The sequence below is a fragment of the Myotis yumanensis genome, unplaced genomic scaffold (assembly GCF_028538775.1).
Source record: "Myotis yumanensis isolate MYYU_CA2020_CCGP unplaced genomic scaffold, mMyoYum1.0.hap1 SCAF_1, whole genome shotgun sequence".
In the NCBI taxonomy this organism is placed as follows: Eukaryota; Metazoa; Chordata; class Mammalia; order Chiroptera; family Vespertilionidae; genus Myotis; species Myotis yumanensis.
Genome location: NW_027223752.1, coordinates 128,781,431 through 128,790,104, shown reverse-complemented (window position 1 = coordinate 128,790,104; position 8,674 = coordinate 128,781,431). Strand labels below are relative to the sequence as shown.

The 8,674-nt window shown below is 46.1% G+C and overlaps 1 protein-coding gene across 2 annotated transcripts in view; it reads left to right on the top strand.

Annotated features, from left to right (window-relative positions):
- The first annotated feature begins 7,060 nt into the window (after nucleotides 1–7,060).
- LRFN5 (leucine rich repeat and fibronectin type III domain containing 5) overlaps nucleotides 7,061–8,674 on the top strand; it is a 295,655-nt gene continuing 294,041 nt past the window's right edge. The window contains exon 1 of one of the 2 annotated variants that reach the window (XM_070431766.1): nucleotides 7,061–8,646. The gene's annotated coding sequence lies outside the window, so the exon portion shown is untranslated. The remainder of the gene's footprint in view (nucleotides 8,647–8,674) is intronic. The other variant, XM_070431773.1, reaches the window with a different exon arrangement.

The window sequence follows — 8,674 nt, the reverse complement described above, 5'->3', positions numbered from 1 at the left end:
GCTTGCACAGGCAAAATAAATAAAGCTTCCTAACAAACCCCAAATGTAGGTCTTATAATTTTCATTTACATACAAGAGAATTTGAGATTCAAACTAGAGTGAAATGATTTCAACAAGTAATGCAGTCAATTTCAGAACCGAGATTCAAACCCAGGTGTGTTGTATCCCAGCATTTCACGGAATATGCTGTGTTGCACCCTGTACTCTGATAAAGGACTGTGTCTGGGTATTTTACAGGCTATCTCTCAAGACAGTTTGAATGAATGTGGGACTAACAACCTAGAAACAAAGAACAACAGAGAAACTATTACTGGAGCCAATTGTGGGGTGGGTTCCAAAGGTCTAACAAAAGAAGACTTGGGTTTAATAGCAAAGTATGACTGATGCAATGAAAGCAAGATCATATTGCAATGACTTGCTTATTGGTCTATAATCTCCATTAGATGGGAAACTCTATTGTGGGGCCACAGATCAAGAGAATTATGTTTACTCTTTTCTCCCCAGTGCCTAGTGAAGGACACTGACTAAAACAAGACATCGGATAAATTTCCACCAAATGTTCAAAACTGCAAGCAGAAAAAGAAAGGCCATTGTATGGAGATAGAAGTATGGTGGGAAACTATCACAGAGAGGATTTGTGTTCATTACAGAAATAACTGCCACTACAGCTAAAAAAATAAATTCAAAAGGAACTTTAATGCCACGCTGGCAGAGAACTTGGGGGCCAGTCAAAAGACCCGGACAAATGGGGTATAAAACATGAATAAAGGAATGAGAAGAAACCCAGTGTCCCAAAGAGACCCTAATTAAAGGAAAAGAGAACTAGTGGAGAGATTAGGAGAAAATTACTTAATGTTACACTTTAGGAGTTTATGTTAAGAAATAATTGTTCTAAAGAAAGTATCTGTTTTCATATAGATAACTTACCCAACAATATGTGTTTCAATGAGAATGCTTCTTTTATTGTGAAATAGGAATTTTAGGGGTAAAATAGGACAGGTTTAGGAAATTTTAGAAACTTTAGAAATTAAGGGGACCATGGAGGAAGCACAGGGCTGCAGAGCAGCAGAAGGTACATTTCCATAGACTAGAAAAGCTGAAAAGCTGCAACAGGTACATTTCCATAGAATGAGGGAGCTGGGAAAGGCAGTCTATATTTACAAAATAAAGAGAAGGAAGCCCTTCATCCAGAAGGAGAAGAAGAAAGCCCAAAGGAGTAGGAAAACAATAAGGAAGGAGGGGGGAGAACCTCACATGTCCCATGTGAGGTTCACCTTTGAGCCCAGGAGTTACTATAGTAACCAGTCTAAGGAAATAGTGACCAATCAGAGGGGATATCAAGGCACCAGCATCTATAGTTTATCAGCCATAGGGAAAAGGAACTCAGTGGGACCCTTTCCCCCTCCCCACGTGGGAGTCCATTCTGTGGGACTCTTTCCCTCTCCCCACATGGGAATCTGTACTTGTTCTTCAATAAATCTCCACCTTTGTTATACTACTCTTTGTCTGTGGATTCATTCTTTGACTCTGGCGGACAAAGAATCAAGGTTCCAGTCCAAAAATTCCATTTCAATAGAAAAATAGAAATTAATTCTCAGTTCTAAATCTATGGTGGCTATGAGAAAGGCAAACTCTGATCTCAACCATATGAGTGTGTCACATTATTGCCGACTTGTGGCCACTTGGCTGAAATTCAGGGGCAGATTTTGGAGAAAGATAAACATGAGAAAAAGAAATCTGTAAAACTAAAGCTTAAAAGCAAATGCTTTTTTATGTAGTTTATCATCAGCATTTTTAGAAAAGTTAAGTCCGTAGAATTTCTTTTTTTAAATTTTTTTGTTGATTAAGTTATTACATATGTATCCTTATCCCCACATTACCTACCCCCCACCCCCTCCACTCGTGCCCTCACCCCCCTGAGTCCATAGACTTTCAAAAGCTTATTACTTCCATCTAATATAACTGGGTATGCCTACCAGTACTCATAAATCAAGTCATTAAGAACAGCAATGCAGACTTTTGTTTGTAAGATAATTATGTGAAGACTGGCTCCATTTTAGAATAGAGTTTCAAGATCCAGTGGAAATGTTCCTAAAATACTATATGGACATATAAATATAAAACTTTCTGAATGTTTCTCTCAAGGTGAAAATGTAGGTTTTAGTAATTGTTTCAGGGCACTATCAAAAACACAAAAAGTAAAAATAAAAAACAGTACCATAGTTAACATTCAATCTTGTATGAAAATTTAAGGATGATCGAGGTGACTTTGCTTCCTATATATGTATCACACTGCCAGAAATTCTGCTTTTTCAGAAGTTAAATTGGCTTCATATTCCTGAATTAGGCAAACTGGTAGTGGATGACACTTTAGTTGGAATTAGTGTGCTATGATTGTTTTCTTCTTAATGATTTAATTAGATCTATCTAACATGACTAACTGGAGGCTTTGTCTAAAAGAGGAAAATAGATCACAATATTGTATCATTCTTCTCTGGGTTAGATATTCCTAGATAGGATGTGGCATTTGGGGGGTTTGGGGTAGCAAAATGAAAGCACCAGACAAACACAGGGAGTTGATACCAGGATGTAAGCAAATAAGCAAGAAAAAAAAAGATGGATGAATATTAAAGATAAAATTTACTTCTTACTTGCAATATTGCCTAAGAATTGCCTTTTATGTCCAGCAATGTTTATCTCTGAAATAACTCCTCTTTTTGCTCTCTCAAAAAGTTCTTCCTCCTCTTTTTGCTCTCTCAAAAAGTTCTTCCTAGGACACTACCATTAAAAATCATTACACTTATGTTTAAAAATTAAGGTTCAAAAAATCACTTTTCTTAGTAAAGGAAATGACCACTTTCATGTAGTAATTTATTGAGTTCTTATTGCTAGTTCAGTGCTCATAATGTAGACCTTAAACCATGTAGCACCCCATCATCAGGATCCATAAAGTTTAAAAAATCTCACAAAAAATACAGGAAGGAAAGCAAATGTATGCTTTACACAAGAGCAAGTGAAAGCATTCAACAACAAAAAAAAAGTATTTTTATTTGAACATAAAATCAAGAGAAAAAATATCTTCTGTATTTCAGGAGAATGCTAAATAGTAAATAAGTTTGATTTCTGTGGGGATGTCCAGAATAGACAAATGAGAAATCTGTTTATTTATGATGAAATATGCTGGGTCTTCAAGTTTGACTGCTAAAACAATTTGTACCTTAGGACTTTATAGTCAAGTACAACATCAGAAACATGTTTTAAGATAAGCAGATCTCTTTTTATATTTCAAAACTATGTAGGGCACAACTTGGTAGTAATTTGAAAAATATTTATGTTTGGATTTCATTTAGCCTATTTTAATAATTTTTTTAAATGTTGTTCCTTCAATTCAAAAACCTATATTTCCCTGTTGGTTCTTCATATCATATTCCAGTCTTGAATTAATGGAGGACTTTATATTTGTAAAAGGAATCAAAAGCTCTTTACAATAGTTATTAGTAATCCAGGAAATTTGGAGATAATTCCACTGTAAATAAATTTTTCGGAAGCTACTTTCTTAAAAAAATAGGATGAAATGTTTATAGCATTCATGGTATTGGCTTTCCCTTTGTGTTTTTGACCTTCTTGCTTCAAGGAGCTTTATGGTAGTCTTATTTGATTTGCAAGCTAAAGGGACACTGGCCATTGGTTAAAGAGAGGGCAGCTTGGTCCTAAACTGGAATACAGACTAGATCAAAAGTGATAATTTATCACACACTTCAATCCACAGATATAAGAAAATTCATGGGGTAAGCAAACAAATTGTTAATTACAATTTTAAAATACAGTATATCGTGCCTTTTTCACTGCCTTAGAAGAAACTTAAATGCTAAATTATAATATAACCAGAAACTCAGGTTACCTTTGGTATCCATTAACTTACTGCAAAACAGTCATATTTCCATTAATTGTCTGAAATCAGCAAAACACTCAACTTTTTTTCAACTTCTAGATTATTATGGGAAAACAATCCAGCATTTATACCATAAACAATCTGAGAGAGAGACATTTGACATAATTTAAAGGTGATTTAGTATAAACTTTGGATTGGGGGATACATCAAGACAATCTAGGCAGATATATTGAGAAAAATAAAAAATAAATGACTGAAATAAAATTTAGTTCTCTTTAGATGCTAATGTGTTAAGGGACCCTATTCCACAAGAAATTAGTTTGAACTCTTAAAGGTATACTAGTTTCAGAGTTAGTTAATTGTAATAATAATCATATAGACAAACTAGAAATGTTCATCTTCCTTGTTTTCAGAGGCTTTTTTTTTTCCTTTGGAGGAAATAAAAGTAAAAATTACCCTTTAACTCTCTGAATGATCCTTTGGGAAGAATACCCTGGCCTTTTCCTTGAAAGTCTTGCATCTTCCCACTGAAAGGCATGTAAAACAAAGCTTTCTTCTTCCTCTCCACTGGCAAGCTCCAATGGGCCATATAGGAGGGAAACATATACACACTGTACCTGGGAGTGAGAGGTACACGGCTTCACCAGAGTGCTTTCTAGAGAGGAGAAGAAATGTGAAAGCAGAAGAAAGCCTTTTTACAATGAATAGGAAGGAAGGCACACTGAAAAGTTACACACATTATGTATTACTCCGCACCTTAAGGATAGGTGGGTTTCACCCTTCTCAGACACACACACACACACACACACACACACACACGCACACACACACACACCCCTGCGCGCCCAGGAAGACAGTGGAACTTGACCCTGTTCCCAACTCTGGACTTATTACAACTGGATCAGTGTGCCCCTTCTTCACCTCGATCCGGGTCTGGGATGGGGGGAGGGGGGAGGAAGTGGGGAGGAGGGAGGGAGATAATAAAAAGAAAACCAAAACGAAAAAGAAAAGTTAATCAGTACAGCAAGGCGAGGTCTTCGGGTTTCTCATTCAACATCTCTCTCTCTCTCTCTCTCTCTCTCTCTATATATATATATATATATAGACACACACACACACACACACACACACACACACACACTTTGGTCCCAGGGGAACTGCAAAGCTTCATCTCCCAGTCTTGAGCCGTTCCAATCAGCTCAGCCGGGAAGAGGCGCCAGCAAGTGGGACGATTCTGAAGGAACAAGGAGTCGCCCCACGGGCTAAGTATTTGGAGGTGCTCTCTCGCCTCTGCCAGTCCGGCTGGTGCAGCTCCGCGCCCTCCAGTGAAGTCCCAGAAGCCGCTAAGTTTAAAGTGAACCGAGGATGGAAGCACTCTCTCTCCGCCTTCCTCAGGGAGCTCTGGAACTCAGTCCCCTGCAGGGTCTTACCTTGGGTTTATCGGGAACCCCCTGTTTTCACTTCGGGAGACTTAAAGCCGCGGGGGCAGCGCTGCTGGTTGTAGGGGAGACGCTCCCGGACTGCAGCGGTGGCCGCGGATGCAGGTGTCCGCGCTGTCCCGATGGTTTATTTTTTGGGAGGCACCGCCGCACAGTCCAGCTGCTGGGCGAGTGTGATCTTCCAGCTCTCGAACTCGGATCAGCCGGCGCCTTGGGGCTCCGCAGAGCTCCCCCCAGAACCCCGGACGCCGCGCCAACCGCCTACTTGGGGAGAGGAGGCGCCGTGGCAACAGCAGCTCCAGAGCCGCTCTTCTTCGGAACAAATCGGCCAGAAAGGTTGCGGGGATTTCCAAACCCGGGGCTGGACTCCGAGTCTGGCGGGCATAGAGGGGGAACAGAGGAGAGGGAGGAGGAGAGGCGACAAGTACCACTCGCCGGTTTCTTCCCGAAGGTGGCCGCTGTGTGGGTCCTGCTTATGGTGGTTGCCCTGTAAGCACTTCGGGGAGCCCGTCGGTGAGTTTGAGCATGAGCTTCTGTGCATCGAAGAGCAACGCTAAAGCCGGGGCTCTACTGGTAGCAGAACGCGAGAGCGCCCTATCCAAAGGGACTACTAGCACGTGGCTTCCCCAGTCGGCCACGCAGAGGCCCCCGGAAAGCCAGCTTCCCTCTGCAACCTCCAACTCCCCCATTCTCTTCGGATTCTGGCTGGCTTCCGGGCCAGCTGGGCGGGGAGCTGGGGGGGCGGGGAGGGGGGGAGGCGCTCTGCTGGGAACGAGGACCACGTGCTGGGGAAAGGGTTCCCGGCTCCACCTGAAAGTAACGGCGTGATTTCACTGGGGGTTTCCAGGGGGAAGCCCTTTCCCGGCTGGAGGGAGTGAGGGTAGAGGGTCTTGGAGAGAAGCTCGGGAGAGCAGTGGCAGAGACTCGAGAAAAGCCGAGCCCTCCCCGTGGGGCCCTGTCTAGCACCTAGCGATCTCCCTACCCCTTCTCTTTCCTGATTCAGGCCGGTACCCAGTTCCCGTGGCCTTAGTGGTCAGACTCAGCTTATGGCAACTATTGGGCTTGCTTTCTACCCTTGACATGCTAAAATGTGGACAACAGTTGAACCCACTTGGTTCTCAGGTATAAATGTTCTTTTCACCTTCCACTTCCAAGAAACTCTACCACCCACTATGCTAAGGGGACACTGGGAGCTGGTCGCAGGTGGCTAAGATCCCAAGCCAGCAGTCCTGGGTCTCAGATTTGTCCGGCGGGTTATAACGAATGGCTTTTTCCACCACCATCAGTCGTTGGCTAAGCCGGCGACAATCCCTTTATACCACAAGGTGGGGCAGTGGGCGGTCAGCAAGTCCCCCTCGGGAGGAGTTCGGAACCCTCTGGAAGTTTGCCCCCTGGCTCCAGCTCCCCCCCCCCCCCGGCGCCCGCCCTCCTGCAACGCCCCCGCACTTCCCAGCCCGGGGATTTGCGGGCGCTGCGCCGGCCCTCTCCAGCCGGCAAGGGTAAATCGCTCCGAACCTTCCAGGCTCAGAGGGGCGAGGGCGGCGCGGCGGCCCCCGCGGGGGTCTCCCCTGACTCTCAGTCTGGGCGGCGGGGCAGCTCCCGTCTCGGAGGCGAAGGCCGGGCCCACGGCCGCGCGCCCGCACCGCCTCCTTGCTGCAGCGCGGGGTGCAGTTGCTCCGGGTTGGGCGGTAGCTGTTGCCGGAACACGCCGCCGCGGGGAGCCAAGGACCGGGGCCCGCCTCGGCAGAGGCTGCAGCCGGGGATCTGGGCTGCCAGCCCGGCGCCTGAGCCACGGACTCGCCTGGGTGCCGTGGGCAGCGAGCGGGGCGCTGTGCGCAGCGGCGCGGGCGCGCAGGGAGGCGGTGAGCGTGTGCAGAGCGGCCGAATCGAGGGCTGTGTGTGCGTGCGCGCGAGTGTGCCTGTGTTCCTGCGTGTTTCTCCTTCTCCCTGGAGGATGTGAAGGGCTTCGCAGCTCGCGGTTCTCTTAGGATTCTTGACTTTTCGGAGCTCTGGGCTATGAGCACAACCCACCCACATAATCCATTTTGTAAGATAGGTGTACATCTGGAGTAAAAAGCGCAACTGGACGGGGGTGGGGCCGATAAACGAAACCTTCTGGAAATACGCACACACTCATACCAGAAAGAAACAATGAAAGATCTGGGAAGATTTTCATAACCTTCCAGCGGGTCCTTCCATTTTTTTTCCGAAGGATTCTGGATTTTTTTTCCTGCCTTTCGAAGTCATCTTGGCATTTATTTTTTGTAAGCTGTTCTCCAGCTACGTGTGTGTGTGCGCGCGCGCGTGCGCGCCTATCTGATGCATTTGACTGTCTTTTATCCAACTGCCCAGAAGCAAATGTGTTAACTCGGCTTGCCCTCCGTACTCAGGTTCTCGAGGGCGGAGGACTCTCAGACCCATTTTCCCTGCTGGATTCGGAGCGGCTACCTGGCTGTGGACCTACGTGTGTGGATCTTTTTACCCAGAGGCTTGGAAAGCGCCGGTATTAACCTGCTTCCAGGTACATCACAAGGTCAACAGAGGGTCCCGCAGCCCTCTTGTTTCTGTGCATCCAGACCTTCCTGTCTTGGCCAGAAGGATATTTACGTTTTGGACCCCATCATTTGAAGCCAAAAGTTTAGCCCTTCCTGCTGGTTCTGAATTCTGTTCAAACAAGGTAACAAGGATTGCTTTTAAAACTGCTTAACAAAATCCCGGCTCCTCCTCAACCTTTCTTTCCTCGGCTCTCTCCTCCCCGTCAAAATGTCACCAGCTCTTGAATTATGTGGATTTGGGTTGGAGGAGAACTTGAAGGAAACATGATCTACCGACGATGGCTATGCCAGACCACTCTCTCTGCTGCCCTTGGTCCGGTGGGCATCCAAGCCGATCGTGAGAAGGGCCTGTCCCCTCCTTGTTGCCTCCTCCCCGTGTTGTGCTGGGTGTGCGTGTGCAAGTGTGAATGCGAGTGCGCGCGCGCCTTGGTGCGAGTGTGTGTGTGCTTCTGAGTGTGTGTGTCTGAGTGTGCGTGAGCGGCCGCCCTGTCTCTGCCCGCTCCCTGGGCGCAGAAACGTGGGTTTCATGGGGCGATCGCCGCGGATTCCCCACCCAGCGCGACCTGCAGGCAGCGGCATCAGTGGCAGAAGCCATCTCTCGGACTCCCTAGGATGCAGGTGCTGAGCTATGGCAAAGGGCAGCCGAAGTGAGGAGGGAGACCCGCGTCGGACTGTGAAAGCCACCTGGAGCCACCTTGCCGGAATCGTACCTGCGGGCAGAAAGTCGTCCTACTACCGTCTTTTCCTCTAGAGGCACCAGGTAACAGGCAAAAGACTACTTGCCTCAC